This window comes from Sorex fumeus, unplaced genomic scaffold (assembly GCF_029834395.1).
Source record: "Sorex fumeus unplaced genomic scaffold, SorFum_2.1 ptg000129l, whole genome shotgun sequence".
NCBI lineage: Eukaryota > Metazoa > Chordata > Mammalia > Eulipotyphla > Soricidae > Sorex > Sorex fumeus.
The window spans coordinates 7,075,417-7,091,915 of record NW_026606186.1 but is presented as its reverse complement, the minus strand read 5'-3'; the positions used below and the strand labels follow the sequence as shown (position 1 = coordinate 7,091,915).

The 16,499-nt window shown below is 42.6% G+C and overlaps 1 protein-coding gene across 3 annotated transcripts in view; it reads right to left on the bottom strand.

Moving 5' to 3' along the window:
- Window positions 1-16,499, bottom strand: part of STRBP (spermatid perinuclear RNA binding protein) — a 138,240-nt gene that overhangs the window by 95,381 nt on the left and 26,360 nt on the right. For 2 of the 3 annotated variants that reach the window (XM_056138512.1, XM_056138515.1), the window contains exon 2: window positions 15,876-15,981. The exons of the other annotated variant lie outside the window; for it this stretch is intronic. The gene's annotated coding sequence lies outside the window, so the exon portion shown is untranslated. The remainder of the gene's footprint in view (window positions 1-15,875; window positions 15,982-16,499) is intronic. 3 annotated transcript variants of the gene reach the window in all.

The window sequence follows — 16,499 nt, the reverse complement described above, 5'->3', positions numbered from 1 at the left end:
ATGGGCTAATGGATGAACTGACATGAAGGTGGATTTGAGTGTAGTTGCGGGGGCTTCCAGAACTGAACTGGGGGTTCAGGAGTCCTTTGCTTTTTTAATATGTGGTTTTATCTAGGGGAAGCAAGGCTGTAACACAACTTCCAAACAGTAGAATCTGTGTTGCATTCCATTAAGTGGCATGCTTAAAGAAGCCATTTATGAATACAATGACAACAATGAAAGCAATCCAAATTCTTGAAGTACTTTCTGATCTTCAAAATAAGATCAGAGAACACCAGTAAATCTGTCAATAGATTATACTGGACACTAGCAATATTATACTGAGCACATATGAAGGAAAGATGTCATGAGTGGAATTGTTAGAATTTTCTATACAAAACACACCACCATTGGGTGTGTTCTGCACCCAATGCTTGGGATTGAAAACCGGCCTCACACATACAAAGCATGCACTCCAGGCCTTCCAACCATCTCCCTAACCCCCAGATCTTACCTTTTTCTCCCTAGGACACATCTATTCTCACTGCTACAATAAAGTCAATAAAGCCTAATCTATCCTGACCCCTTTATTTGTTCCTGTGCCGCAATTTCAGATGCCTTACACGGACTGCCTTACATCAGCAAGTCAACCCCCTGCAGGGCAGAGGCCGATTTCTCCTTCTGCTATGCTATGCTTACAACAGAAGCAAAAGTAGTAATACTGATTGTCATCGATAATTTACTTAAAGCATTTAAAGACTGTACATAATTTATAATGGAAAGTTGTAAAATACTTGATAAATACTCATTATAAGACATTTGATTTTATGAAGTATGTATATGAAACAAATTATCTGCAAACTAGCCTTCCTTCCAACTTAAGAACTAATGCACTGCGGCTACACTTAAGCATATTCTTCATCTTCACAACAGTCCCACAAGACATGCAGGTATGCCAGCAGATGACAGAAGCACGTGAAGGCAGGGCATTAGACAAAGGAAACAAACCACCAAGTGACAAAGCCTACACAGAAACCAGGTCATCTAACTAAAACTGATTCTATGAATCTGCTCTCCTACTTAAATCTTATTGTTCAAGGCCGAAATCCTCCCCAAAAAAATCCTCTACAGGCAAGGGATGAAGTATAGAGCGCATACTTAAGATGGACATGACCCTGTGGTTCAATCTTGGCACACACACCAGAAAGGGAAAAAAAATCCTGATCTTCTCTTTTGTGATTAAAGCAAAATCAGGGACAGGGCGGTTGGTTCACAGCCAGTGGTACACAGGGATCACACCTGGAGGTGCTCAGGAGATCATGTGTGTGTCAGGAATAGAATGAAAAACATGCCACAGAAGGCACTTGTACCTTAGCCCCTGTATTCTCTCATTCTTTTTCTCCCTCTACCCCTCCCTCCCTTATTTCTCTCCCCACATCCCCACTCCAGGCCCCCCAATCTATATTTTCAGTATGTTTTTGGTTTTTGTTTTGGGCTCACACCTGACTGTGTTTAGGGCTTACTCCTGGCGCTGGGTTGTGTTGAGGATAGAGGTGTCAGGAGTCAAACCCAGTCAGGCTGACTGCATGCAAGGCAAGCACCCTAACTACTGTACTGTATCTCCAAGGCTCCCAAATCTATACTTTGACTTTTGCTGCCTCCCCCAATTTTAGACGTACAGTATATATACCAGACACATAATATATATATATATATGTGTGTGTGTTATATATAGCATATTTAAGTCACTGTCACTGCCCTCCCGTTGTTCGTCAATTTGCTCGAGCAGGCCCAGTAACGTCTCCATTGTGACAACTGTTACTGTGTTTGGCATATCAAATACGTCACTGGTAGCTTGCCAGGCTTTGCTATGAGGGCCAGATACTCTCGGTAGCTTGCCTGGCTCTCCGAGAGGGGTGTAGGAATCAAACTCGGGCCGGTCATATTGGCTGCATGCAAGGCAAACACCCTACCTGCTGTGCTATCACTCCAGCCCCATATTTAAGTATGTATGTTATATATATATACATATATATATAAACAGATGATAGGGTGAAACGATAAGGCACTTTGCAAGCAGCCAACCCCATTCAAATTCCCAGCACTACATATGGTACCCCCAGCACTGACAGGGGTCACTCCTGAATACAGAGCAAGGAATAGGCCCTGAGTAATACAGAGTAATACTCTCTATCCCATAGCCCTTACATACACACATATGCATACATATTTTATATTTTATAATGCTTGGTTTCTTGATGAAACCATCACAATATCACAATAAAAACTCTAAAGTAGCATTTGCCCACTGCACTAAAATGAGGAATTTTTTGAAAAGAGCAACATTACCAACTCTATGAATTCATGAAGACAAACTAAGAACCACAGAAATGATTTTATAGCATTTTACTAAAACACCAAAAAAAAAAAAATCACTAAGTTTTCTACCAGAAAATAGCCCCTACGATTTATTCCCTTTTATTTCCCCCCACATTGTCACAACTGGGAGAATCAGCAAATCACAAACCTCTCCTCAGTTTCAGTAAAAGTCCCTTAAGCCTTCATTTTCCTGCTCGGAACACCAGAGACAGAGCAGAGGCGCCGAGGGCCGGCAGGCGTCCTGGCCTTGCCCAACTCAGCTCCACACGCTCCCTGAGCATCCAAGGCTCTAGTCCCCTCTTTCCCACAATACCTTCTGAGTAGCCTCGCAATTCCAAAACTCTCAAAGGTCAAGGACGGTCCAGGAACTGTGATCTCCTGTTCACTTGGTTCCTCCCACACACTGTGTCCCTGCAAGGCACGGTCTGTTCCCACTGACCAAACCGTTCAGCTCTAACCACAAGGGAGATCTCTTCAGAGGCTTCCTGGATCACCCAAGGAAGTAACTGCCCTATCACTCTCCTATTTTAATATCAATCTATTTCAAGTCTCTGCACAGTATAGAAATGGTGCACTTTTCGACTGTTTACCATTTCCCCATGAAATATGTCATCAGCACAGCAGGAAGGGCATTTGCCTTGCACACGGCTGATCTGGGTTCGATTCCCAGCATCCCATGTGGTCCCCCAAGCACCGCCAGGAGTAATTCCTGAGTGCATGAGCCAGGAGTAACACCTGTGCATCACTGGTTGTAACACAAAAAGCAAAACATATATATATGTTATATATTATAACATATATGTTATATAATATATATTTTATATATATATATATATAATGTCAACAAAGGCTGGAGCCGGCCTGTCTTGCTCACCACTGTATCCCTGTGCTATCAATGCGTGGCTACACTAGATATTCCAAAGGATGCTGAATGTATTTATGGTAAACAACTTCCATTTCCATTTCCATTGCTTCCATTTCCATTGCTCTACTAGTGGTGGAAGGGTTAATACCAAACTGGAGAGGGAGCATTAAAAAGTTAACATTTTGACAGTTGTAAGAAAATCTCTGTTCAACTTTAGTTGGAAACATTTTTTTCTACAAAACTACTCTAATATTTGTATCAACCTCTTAAAATTTAGCAATTAAAATGTATACCATAGTAAAGCTGTCATATCTCCCCAAACTGATCTATAGATTTAATGAAATGCCTGTCAACTTATTTCTTTTTTTTTTTGTCTTTTTTTTTAAATGAGTGAAACACCATGAGGTACAGTTATAGACTTATGAATTTTTGTGCTTGGGTTTCAATGATACAATGATCAAGTACCCATCCCTCCACCAGAGCCCATCCTCCACCGCCACAGGTCCCATCATCCCTCCCACCCACCCCATCTCATCCTGCCTCTGTGGCAGGGCATTCCCTTTTGTTCTCTCTCTCTCTCCTTTTGGGTCCTGTGGTTTGCAAGAGAGGCATTGAGTAGCAATCATGTTTGGTCTATAGTCTACTTTCAGCATCCTTCTCCCAACCTGGGAGGATCCTCCCAACACCCATTATTTGGTGCTCTCTTCTCTATCTGAGCTTCCTTTTCCCCTAGCATGTATGGCTGGCCTCCAAGTCATGGAGCAAAATTCCTGGTACTAATCTCGGCCACTCCTGGGTGTTAGTCTCCCATTTTGTTTCTTTATGTTCCCCAGATGAATGCATGAATGAATGAATGAATGAATCTGTGTCTATCCCGCTCTTTCTGAACTCATTTCACTTAACATGATACTTTCCATGTAGTACCACTTGTATGTGAATTTCATGACTTCATCTTTTCTAACAGCTACATAGTACTCCATCTATCAATGTATTCCTTACCTCAAGCAAAAACTTAGCCTTAAATTTATATGGAAGGACAGAAGATCCAAAATTACTTTAAAAATGAAAAATAAAAGTTGCAAAATCACTTTGAAAAATTAAAAATGGAGTCACTTCGTTTGTTCATTGCAGCACTCTTTACAATAGCCAGAAACTGGAAGAAACCTGAGTGCCCAAGAACAGATGACTGGTTAAAGAAACTTTGGTACATCTACACAATGGAGTACTATGTAGCTCTTAGAAAAGATGAAGTCATGAAATTTACAAACAAGTGGTACAACATGGAAAGTGTCATGCTAAGCGAAATGAGTCAGAAAGAGAGGGATAGACATAGAAAGATTGCATTCATCTGGGGGATATAAAGTAACAAAATATGAGATTAATACCCAAGAATAGCTGAGATCAGCACCAGGAGGATTACTCCATAGCTTAGAGGCCAGCCGGGCATTCTAGGGGAAAGGGCAGCTCAGATAGAGAAGGGAGCACCAAATAAAGGGTGTTTGGAGGATCCTCCCAGGAGGGGAGATGCATGTTGAAAGTAGACTATGGACTGAACATGTTTGCCACTCAATGCCTCTTTTGCAGACCACAACACCCAAAAGGAGAGAAAGAACAAAAGGGAATGCCCTGCCACAGAGGCAGGGTGGGAAGGGGGGATGGGGGGGGATATTATCCATGGTGGTGGAAAATGGGCACTGGTGGAGGGATGGGTATTTGATCATTGTATGACCGAAACCCAAGCACAAAGATTTCTAAATCTACAACTGTACCTCATGGTGCTTCACTAATAAAAAATAAATAAAAATAAAAATAAAAAATAAAAAAAATGGAGTCACTTCACTCAATTTAAAGATCTTATATAGCTACAGTAATAAAGACAGTAATATTGGCAGACTAGTCGAGAAAGATAGTACAAGAGGCAAGGTACTAAACTTACCTTGCATTCTGTGGACCTCCGTTTGAATCCCCAGGACCACGGATAGTCACCTCCAAGCACTACCAGGAGTAATCCCTGACCAAAGATGCAAGACTATGCCCTAAGCCTCAATGAGTATAGCCCAAACACCCACCTCCAACCAAAACTTAAAGAAAGAACAGAGGGGCCAGAGTGATAGTATAGCACATAGGGTGCTTATCTTGCATAAAGCCAACCCAGGTTTGATCCCCGGCACCCTATATGGTCCTCCGAGCCCACGAGGAGTGATCCCAGAGTACAGCAGAGCCAGGAGTCAGCCCTGAGCATTACTGGTTGTGCCACACACACATACACAAAAAAGGGTACATATCAGTGGAACAGAACAGAAAACACAAAAAGAAATATACCCATGCAAACACGCCCTTATAAATGTTGACAGAAGTACAAAGGAACTCCAATGGAGAAAGGATAACCTTTCAACAAAAAATGCTGCAGAAACTAGATATCCCATAGACCAAATTCTTAAAAGAATTTTAATTAAATCTCACCCCTTATATAAAAAAGGAATTCAGAGTCTGGAGAGATAGTTCATTGGGCTGCAGCACACGTCTTGCTGGCCGGAGACCCGTTTCCATCCCTGCCTCCACACTGTCCCCCTAGGACTGAGCTGGACAGAGAATGGCCCAAAATGCGGACACAGACACAGACACAGACACACAGACACACAGACACACACACACACACACACACACAAAGAAAGGAACTCAAGGGCAGAGAGGTCATACAGCAGGTAAGGCACATGGCTTGCAGGCAAGCCCAGAACCTCATATAATCCCCTGAGCACCACCAGGAGAGATCCCTGAGCATTACTGGGTGTGGCCCCAAATCCAAAACAAAAAGTCTACAGCTGTTAAGTCCCATTTAAGTGCAAAACTTCTGGGTGAAAATAAATAAATAAATAAAACCTGTAAGAGAAAGGAAAACCACCTAAAAACCTGTACCTCAGCAAAATTAAAAACCTTTGTTCTAAGAACAAGACAGGAACATTAAAGAGATAAGTAAAAACCTGAGAGCCTCACACATATCATGAGGGCTGCAAACTAGAATATATAAAGGACTCCCAAAATGCAAAAGCAAAAAAACAAATACTTCAGTTAGAAAATGGACAAGACCCACAAACATTTCCCTGAAAATGACATTTAGATTCAAATAAATAAGCAACTAAAAGGACATTCAAAAGCATGAGCCAGAGAGAAGTACAAATAAAACCAGAAAGAAATGTAACTACACATCAATCTCAATGGCCAAATAAAAAAAACTGTTTTTTCATCGCTAGTGGAAATGCAAAATGAGTCTTCTTACTATGTTTAAGAGCTGATACGCAGAATTGATCTTACAGAGAGTGGGGGGAAGGGAAGGCATTTTGGAACACGGCAGTGGTGGGAGTGGTACTGGAACACTGTATGTCTGAAACTATCATTAAAAGAACTGCAAACCAAACAATATTGTAAATAAACAAGCACATACTATAAATAAAGAGAGAAAAAAAATACCAGTGTGACAGTTTCTCACAAATCTAAAGTGCAGTCTTAGCCATACAACTCAGGAAATGAATGAACTTCTGGGTACTTAACCAAATGAGCAAACCATGTCCACACTAAAACCTATACACAAATGTTTACAGCAGCTTGATTCATAATTTTTCAAAACTGAAAGCAATCAAGAAATCCTTCAAAAAGAAAACAAACTGCAACATGTCCATACATACAGTGGAATATTACTCAGGAAAAAATGTGTTATTAAAGTGCCAAAGGTCATGTAGGAACCTAAAATGCATATTACTAAATGAAAGAGGCAGTCTGAAATGACATAATAAATGATTTTTACATACATAACTCTAGAGAATCCTAAACTATGAAGACAGTTAAAGAGCAGTGACTGCCAGAGGATGGGTAAAGGAGGAATGAAGAGCACAGGCTCTTTTTTAGGGCTCTTTTTTAGGGCAACTAAACTACTCCGCATGATACTGTAATGGTATATACATACAAATTTATCAAAATCCACAGAATGTACAATGCAAAAACCCGAATAAAAACCACAAATTTGGGGGTATGGTGCCGCCAGCAGGTCAGTCTGTACCTGTGAGGCGAGTGCATCAGCAGCCTAATGGCACGGTCAGACTTTCAGATACCCCAAAATTGCTGCTGTGCCTCTGGCCAGACCCCAAAAACTTGGGGCAAAGTTTACCAAGAAAATAAATGGCCAAAAGTTAGGGGGGAGACACACCCACAAACCACCTCTGGCTCAGCTATATAAGTGGAGGCATGGCCTCTCTGGTTCCTGATGGAACTGCTTAATGGCCATGATCCCAGAGACTCAGAAAAGAATCTCGGAACCCAAAGGCTTTGGGCAGAAATGTGTCCTGTTCCTGCAGTAGGTTACTGGTGCTGGGCCACTCCAGGTGGAAATAGGTTTCATGCCTTGGCCTGTTCCCCTTGGTGGCCCAGTGACCACCACCCTCTAGAGGACAATGGACAGTCAGGCTTGGGCCTGTAGTGACGAGACATGCGGGGCCTCACCAGACAGGGGTGGAACTGGCCCCTTCCTCCCCATCCCAGCAAGACCCCGAGTCGCTGCCTCTCTGGCTCCTAATCAAGCTAAGTAATGGCCATGATCCCAGAGACTCAGAAACAAATCTCGAAACCCAGCGGCTTTTGGCAGAAATGCATCTAGACCGCATACAAGATGGCCGCCGCCTCAGAGCTTATAGGAAAGCCAGGTATGAGCTGGTGGTGATGGGGTAACTGCGGTCTCATGGGAAGGGGGGCGGTACCGGCTCGTCCTGCACGCCCTACCAAGGTCACAAGTTGCCCCCCACAAGCGGTCTCCAGCACAGCCATGGCTCCAGAGGCAAAAGGACTTAATCTAGACCTCGGCAGCTTGCGTCAGAAAAGTGAATGAACCATGCATTAAACTACAGCGCCATGCCTCCCCGGGAGGGAAGGGGTGTTGCTCCCTTCTGCCTTTTTCCTACCCGGCAGCAAGGTGGCCGCCACCTCAGAGCTTACTGGAAAGCGAGGTATGAGCTGGCGGTGATGGGGCAACTGCAGTCTCATGGGAGGGGGGATGGTACCGGCTTGTCCTTCATGCCCTACTGAGGTCATGATTTGCCCCCCAAGAGCGGCTCTCCAGCAAGGCCATGGCTCCAGAGGCAAAAGGACTTAGTCCAGAGCCCAGCAGGTTGCGTCAGAAAAGTGAATGGACCATGTGTTAAACTATGGTGCCATGCCTCCCCGGGACGGAAAGGGTGTTGTTGTTCCCTTGTTCCCTCCCTCACCCTCACCACCCCCCCCCCCCAACAGCAGGGTGGCTGCTGCCTCAGAGCTTATAGGAAAGCCAAGTATGAGCCAGCAGTGACAGGGCAACTGCAGTCTCATGGGAAGGGGGGCGGTACCAGCTCATCCTTCACGCCCTACAGAGGTCAAAAGTTGCCCCCCACAAGCGGCTCTCCGGCACAGCCATAACACCAGACCATAACACTAGACGCACAGAAACCAATCTTGTAATTATCTGGCTCTTTGCAGAAATCCAAAATCGTGAGGCCGCTATTGCGGCCACGTGAGATTATATGATTCAAATAACCAGCTATAGAAAACAAAGTATTTCACAATGCCTTTTCAGCAATTCTGAACAATTCTAAACAATAATGGCACATCTTTTGTCGAAATAATGAATGTAATCAATGTAGAGAAGAGTTAAGTGAAAATCATCTGCCACACAGGCATTGGGAGGGGTGGGAGGGGGGTATACTGGGGCTCTTGGTGGTGAAAAATGAGTACTAGTGAGGGGAGAGGTGTTTGATCATTGTATGACCGAGACATAAACCTGAAAGCTTAGTAACTTTTCCCACAGTGATTCAATAAATAAATATAAAAAATAAATAAAATTATGAAAAAAACACAAATTTAAGATATTAATAGTATATTTATATTTGTCCATTTGTCACAATTTTACCTAATACAAATGTTAATAAAAGGAGAGACCAATGAAGAAGGAACTTCCCTTTGGGAATTCTCTGTATTATTTGCTCAACCTTCTGTGAACCTAAAACTGCTTTATAGATTACACAGCCTCCAGAAGACAGCAGATAGCTCAGTGGTCGAGCACATAAGGGCCATGAGTTTAATTCCCAGCACCCCACATGTCAATCACAAACCCAAAGGCACTCTCCGTAATTTGGGACCACCTAGATCCCAAAAGAATTTGAGGTCTCTGGCACACCACAACTTGGCGAGTTCGAGCACTGCAACTAAGCGTGGATGGCCCAGGAGATAGCTCAGCAAGCTGAGTACACGCAAGAAGCTCAGGTCTGATCCCCAGTACCTGAAGGCACCCTATGTAGCACCAGGAGCATCCCCTGAGCAAAAAGAGGCAGGAGCTGGCCCAGAGCACCACCAAATGAAGGCAGAAAGGAAAGGAATAAAGTGTATGACCTCTGGTGAATACTACAACTAAGTGTGTATATACGACAACCAAATGTGTGCAACTTCCAGTCATCACAAAAGATAGCTCGGAAAGAGAAAAAATAAAATTGAATAGAATTAAGACTTTCTCCTTTTTCAGGGGGTGGGGCAGTGGGCCACACCTGGTGGTGTTCAGGGCTTACTACTGGCTCTACACCCAGGAAAATGCTCCTGACAGACTCAGGTGACCATGGGATGCAGGGCTAGAACTCGGGTCAGGCCATGCAAAGCAAGTGTCCTACTTTCTGTACTGTCTCTCTACTCCCAAGTCTTTCTCTTTAAAAATTAGTAACATCAAACGCCAGTGAAGATGTAGAAAAATTGAGCCATTCACACACTGGTTGCAGAAAACATGCTATTATAAAAGTCTCTAAGAATGTACAGCACACTAGAGGAGGTAAGACACTTGCACACAGCTGCAATAAGTATGACTCTGGTCTGATCCTCTGGTACCACATGTCATCCACTGAACAAGGCCAGGGATCAATCCTGAGCAAAGAGACAGGAGCAGCAGTAGTCTGAGCATTGCTGAGTGTGCCCCCCAAAATAATAAAAATAAATATATAAGCAGTGTTATTATAAATCTAAAGTGCATTTGGCACATAACACTGAAATTGTACTCTTGTGCATTACCCTAAGAAAAGAAAATATTAGAGCCATACAAAATTCTATATGCAAATGTTCACATCTGCTTTATTGATAACAGCCAAAAATTAGAAACATTAAAATCCCTCCGGGGCTGCAGCAATAGTACAGTGGGTAGGGCACTTGCCTGTACATGGCAGGCTCAGGTTCTATCTCTAGCACCCCATAGGGTCCCCAGAGCCCACCAGGAGTAATCACCGCCTGAGCACCACCAGGTGGGGCCCAAAACCAAAAATAAATGATAAAATTAGTGAAACATCTTTCAGAATTAAACTGACACACCTACCAATCACAGAACACAGCTTTTTTCTTACCAATCCTCTGAGATTTAGCTTTAAAAAAAGGAATAAAATATTGATGATACTCAACAAGTTGGACAATACTCAATGAGAATTATAGTAAACGGGGGAAAAAAACAGAAAAGGTTTACATATCACATAATTCTATTTACAGAACAATCCTAAAATGACTTATGCACATGGCTTACGGCTGAATATATTATTTCTTACAACAGAGCTAGTAAGCAGAGTTATCTCAAAATGTGTTTTTTCAACTTCAAAGGTAATGCTGTTTCTTAAATGAAATGCTTGCCTATGAGTGAGCTGGACTCTCAATCTCAGAATGCACATGAAAATCGCTTGTAAAAGTCTATAGGGCCACAGAGAGTACAGGAGTGAAGGTACTCACTTTGCACATAGCCAGCCCCAGTTCAAATGCCACATATGGTCCCCCCGAGTCTTGTCAAGAGTGATTCCTAAGCAGAGAGCCAGGAATAGCCCCTGAGCACTGCAGGATGTAACCTAAAAACAAAAGTCTTGGTGCTGGGGTGTGGCCCACTGCTACAGCACACATACCTCACATGTCTGTATGCAAATTCTGGCACTGCCCTCCACTAAAAGAAAATTCTGATGCACAGACCACATCCTAAACAACCCAGTTAGAATGAATCCCTCAGTGTGAAATTAGGCATTTTTAAACCAGGTCTGTTTGTTTTTTTTAAGTACAAGATAATGTGCAATCAAGAATAAAAATACTCTGAGACTCATTTCAAAAACAAACCACATTAGCATACCAGATTTTATTACAAAATAAAAAGTTCTAGTCATTTATTTGCCAAAATCTTTTCCACTGATAAATGAAATAATTTCACTAATAAATGTAATCATTAACCCAAAATTCATTCACCTTCCAGTCCACAACTGTACCTCATGGTGTCTCACTAATAAAGATTTAAAAAAAAAAGAATCATTCACCTTCCAAAAACAAACGACAAAATTAGCTCAAGAAAAACAAAGAGTTTACTGCACTATAAATTTAAATATCTTCATTTGGCAACGAAGTCTAAGTCAGAAGTTAATGGGTTTTTTTTCCCCTGGGGGGGAACTGTTTATTGGTTTTGGGGCCACACCCAGCCGTGCTCTGGGGTTACTCCTGGTTCTGCACTCAGGGACCACTCCTGGCAGGCCTCAGGGGATCACATGCGGTGCCGGGGACCAAACCCTGGTCAGCCTAACTCCCCCCTGTACTATTGCTCTGGCCCAGCTAAGTTCATTTTTATCTGTAAAACTTCTATAAATGTGTGTATTTAAAAAATAACTATTATCTGCCTTTACAAATTCTTTCAGGCAAAAAAGTTACCATATTCCATTTAGGATTTAACTTAAAATCAAAAGGAAGGAAGGATTTAGAATAATCCCATGTCTTTAACAAATCTAACTACCTATTCACAAATCATGAGAACAAAGTATAGGACAATGAGCTTTTTCCCAAGTGCAAGTGAATTGCCAATAGTGGCAGCATAAAAAAACTGACTTAAACCTAAATGACATGCAGGAACACCAAACACATCCAAACCAACCCACATACCACATAATTCAACACATCCAGGCAACAGAGAATGAGGGAAGAAGTAGCAGCGCTACGGCCAAGACTGGGCAGACCTCTAGAGGCTCATTTTATCTTTCCCTACCACTGTGCTTGTTACATTACCAAAGGAGTCTTGGTTTTACGTTGCTTGAGCTTTCATGTGGAGGGAAGGAGGGAAATTGTGCTGTATAAGTTACTACTAATTCAAAGGAGTCTTAGTCTAGGAAAATAATAAGTGAAACAATAAGAGCAATATAACAACGAAACCTGACAGTTCTACACTGCTTGAAACATGAAGGTGATCAGGTCATTCTTAAATGCGTAATCTTTTTACAAATTCAGAAGAACCACAAATTACGGAGTTACAAACCACCAACTAGTCAAAAGAAAATTATAGCTTATAAAATATTGGCTGAGTGCCAATAAGAATGAATTTTTTCCTCAAAAAAGTGTTGTAAGTCATAATAGTTTCAAAAGTGACTATAACCATAATCTTCAAAAAGTAATGCATTAAACAATAAATAAAAGTAAGTCTTTCTTGACCCAAACAAAGTATAAAAAGTCCACAAACTGGGCTGGAGCAATAGCACAGTGGGTAAGGCGTTTGCCTTGAACGCGGCCGACCCGGGTTCGATTCCCAGCATCCCATATGGTTCCCCGAGCACCGCCAGGAGTGATTCCTGAGTGCATGAGCCAGGAGTAACCCCTGAACATCACCAGGTATGACCCAAAAAGGGAAAAACAGAAAGTCCATAAACTATTCCCAACCACTATAGTAAAATACCACCTTAGAGGAAAAAGTGGACGATTTTACAGCCATCTGACCATATCATTACTACATATGTATTGACTGTAGCACTGTAGCACTGTCCTCCCGTTGTTTATCGATTTGCTCAAGGGGGCCCAGTAACGTCTCCATCATGAGACTTGTTGTTACTGTGTTTGGCATATCGAATACATCACAGGTAGCTTGTCAGGCTTTGCCATGCGGGTGAGATACTCTCAGTATCTCTGGCTCTCCGAGACAAACGGAGGGACGGAGGAACTGAACTCGGGTCGCCCAGATCAGCTGCGTGCAAGGCAAACACCCTACCTGCTGTGCTATCGCTCCAGCCCATATATTGACTATTTTATCATTACTTCAAACAATTGATTCAATACCTCAGTAATGATAGAAATAGTGAAATACGGAATCCAAATAATAACGAACAGAGTAATTAAATACCTCCCCCAAAAGCTATCCTTTGAAAACAGCATAATCTTAACGTCAACCTGAAAGTATTCCTTTCACTCTGCTGCCCAAATGTAAAAGGAGAAGCTGACATTTTGGAGGCAGACTGACCAAAGAATTCAAATTCCAGTTATATAACATCTGAGCTAGAAACCACCTTAAGTCAATCCAGACCCAGACTTTTTCTTGGGGGGGGGGGTAAAAGGGGAGGTTATTTGTGCCAATATCTAGTGCTACACAGGGACTCCTGGCTCTGTGCTCAGGGGTGGCACTAGGGTATCATATGCAGTGTAGGGGATCAAATAGGGCTGGCTACTAGCAAGCCAAATAATACATTACCTCCTGTGCTATCTCCCCCCTACCCCCCAGGCCTCACTCTTACTTATAAAACAAAACACTGTATCAAGGAGGCAGGACTAAGCCCTCAGCATCTGGTCCAAAAGATAAAAAGTAAAGTGAAAGTGATAAGAGAGCCAGGATGAAGCTCAACGGTCAAGCACAGGCTTTGCATACATGGGACCTGACTTCAACCCCTGCCACAGCCCAAGGGGAGGGAAAAAAAGAACCCAAATAAAAAACTAGATACTAGATCATTTAATGATCTGATTTACATTTGATATCTAAAAAAATTAAAAAAACCTCATTGATACAAGAAAGATTAGTACTGATAGGCAAAGTTAAGAGCAGTGATGGGTGAGACAGAAAATGAATAAAGATAGTCGAAAGGTACAAACAGGGCCAGGTATGTAGCTCAGCAGTAGATCTGGCACCTGACATGTGGAGGACCCAGGTGCAATCTCCAGTTCCATTCCAAAACATTACAAGTAGTACCCATTTACAGAACAAGTCACTAGAAAAATAATTACTTAAATACTAATGTGAACATACCACCTCAAATTTCAAAAACAGTAAAATAGTAGAACAAAAGAATAAATCATATAAATGTACAGTATGGTAATCATAGTTAATACCGCATCATTTATGTATTTGGAACTTACTGAGAGCAATCTATGTAATGTTGGTAATCTTGGTCTTGTGTATTCATCGATCATATAGCACTGTAGCACTGTCCTCCCATTGTTCATTGATTTGCTCAAGCGGGCACCAGTAATGTCTCACAACAAATTGTAAGACTTGTTGTTACTGTGTTTGGCATATCGAAAATATGACGGGTAGCTTGCCAGGTTTTGCTGTGCGGGTGAGATACTCTCGGTAGCTGGCCTGCTCACCGAGAGGGGCGGAGGAATCGAGCTCCGATCGGCCAAGTGCAAGGCAAACACCCTACCCGCTGTGCTATCACTCCAGCCCCATCTATCATATAATGATGACATTTTGATAGGTGTGTAATGATTAAGCCTACCCATACTACAGTGAACATATTGGGGGGGGGGGGGGCACGCCTCAGTGCTCAGGGATTACTCTTGGCTGTGCACTCAGGGATCACTCCTGGTGGACTCAAGAGGCCATATGAGGTACTGGGGATCGAAATGGAGTCAGCTGCAGGCAAGGGAAGCGCCCTACCCGCTGTACTCTCTCTGGACACGCATTTAATTTATAGAGGCAAGACAATGAACCTGTACTATAGAATGTATGTCCCAAGTTATAACGTGAGAATAAAAAGAATAAAAATAAAAACAATTTATTTTGCAAGTTATAGCTAAATTGGTGGATTTTCCTGTCTAACATAACTGATATGACTATCTAAACACTGTTCTTTTTCCTTGTAAAGACAATGGCCTCCTCTGTCCTTCACCTAGTTCAAGTTCATCCTACCCAGCACTGTATCTCACCCACACTTGTTTCAAAGAACAATGCTCTATCTCCTCACAAAGTCCTATATGTCCTACATCTCTAGCTGGACTATAAATTACTAAAGAGGAATTCTTGTTTTATAATGCAATCTTCAGAAGTATCTTAAAATACCTTGCCAATAAACTGCATGCATATTCAATGACCAATTCACTGCAATTCAAAATTAGGCCACTTGAGGGCAAAGAGATGGTTCAGTGGTGAAAGCCCCTGCCCAGCAAGCAGAAAGGCACAAACGTGATTCCTGGTGCTGTCACTTGTGCCGCGGACAATCCTGGCAGCCTTGCTGTCTGTGGCTGAGCAGCCATGTACCGGAAACAATTTCCAACATACTAAAGGACACTGCAGCCAGAGTCCAACCCCTCGTGAGAACATACTGGAATACTACAGCAACCCCCAGTGAGTACAACCAGAATGTGTGAACACAAGCCCCAGCAAGCAGTGAAACTTAACAATGAAGTCCCCGCAAGCACTACAACCAAGCTCATGTTCAACCCATCGTCACAGCATCCCTGTTGTTGTTGGAAGGGGGCCAACACTGACCATCTTGTCTTTAGGAAAGAAGATGGACTCTTAAGACGAAACCCGGTACACTAGTTCTATGACAATTTCCTGAATTCATTATCAAAGCACAGTATGGAACCTGCTGACACTTTTGCTTACCAATTCGCAAAAAAAAATCCACAGTACTCTGAAGTACAGGTCGGCTGGAAGTCTTCGAGGCGCTTTCTGGATGAGGGAAGTAGCTCAGTGGCCCTGGGGTCAACGCCTGGAATCATAAAAAGAAAAGAAAAGAAAATTTCTTAAATTTTCAGAGGTCCTTTTAGGAACTTAGAAGGCCAAAAGTATTTTCTTAACCATACAGAGGCATTGTGTGTGCCTTTTTAATTCTTACTCTCACCAGTGCAGAATTTTCCAGAAGCTGTATAATATGTGGAGGTATTATGTAATGAAAGGTGTTAAATTTGGAAGTCAAATACATTTCAGTAACCTGGGCCCAGCGAATGTTTCAGCAGCTGACAGTGACTGCCATAGGATTCACTGAAAACAGAACCAACACTCTGATCACTGGTGAGACGGCTGAGTTCAGCCTCAAGAAAAAGCAGGATGAAGACTTCTGAAAGTGAAGATGGGGGTGCAGCAGTTAAAGATGTAGGCCTGGTATGAATCTGACCCCCGGATCCCGATCACCACATGATCACCACCCGAGCAAAGCCGGGTATGGCTCTGGAGGGCCCCCAAGCACCACCAGGGCAGTTCTAGTGGTCTCTGGCACCAGGGGGTCCA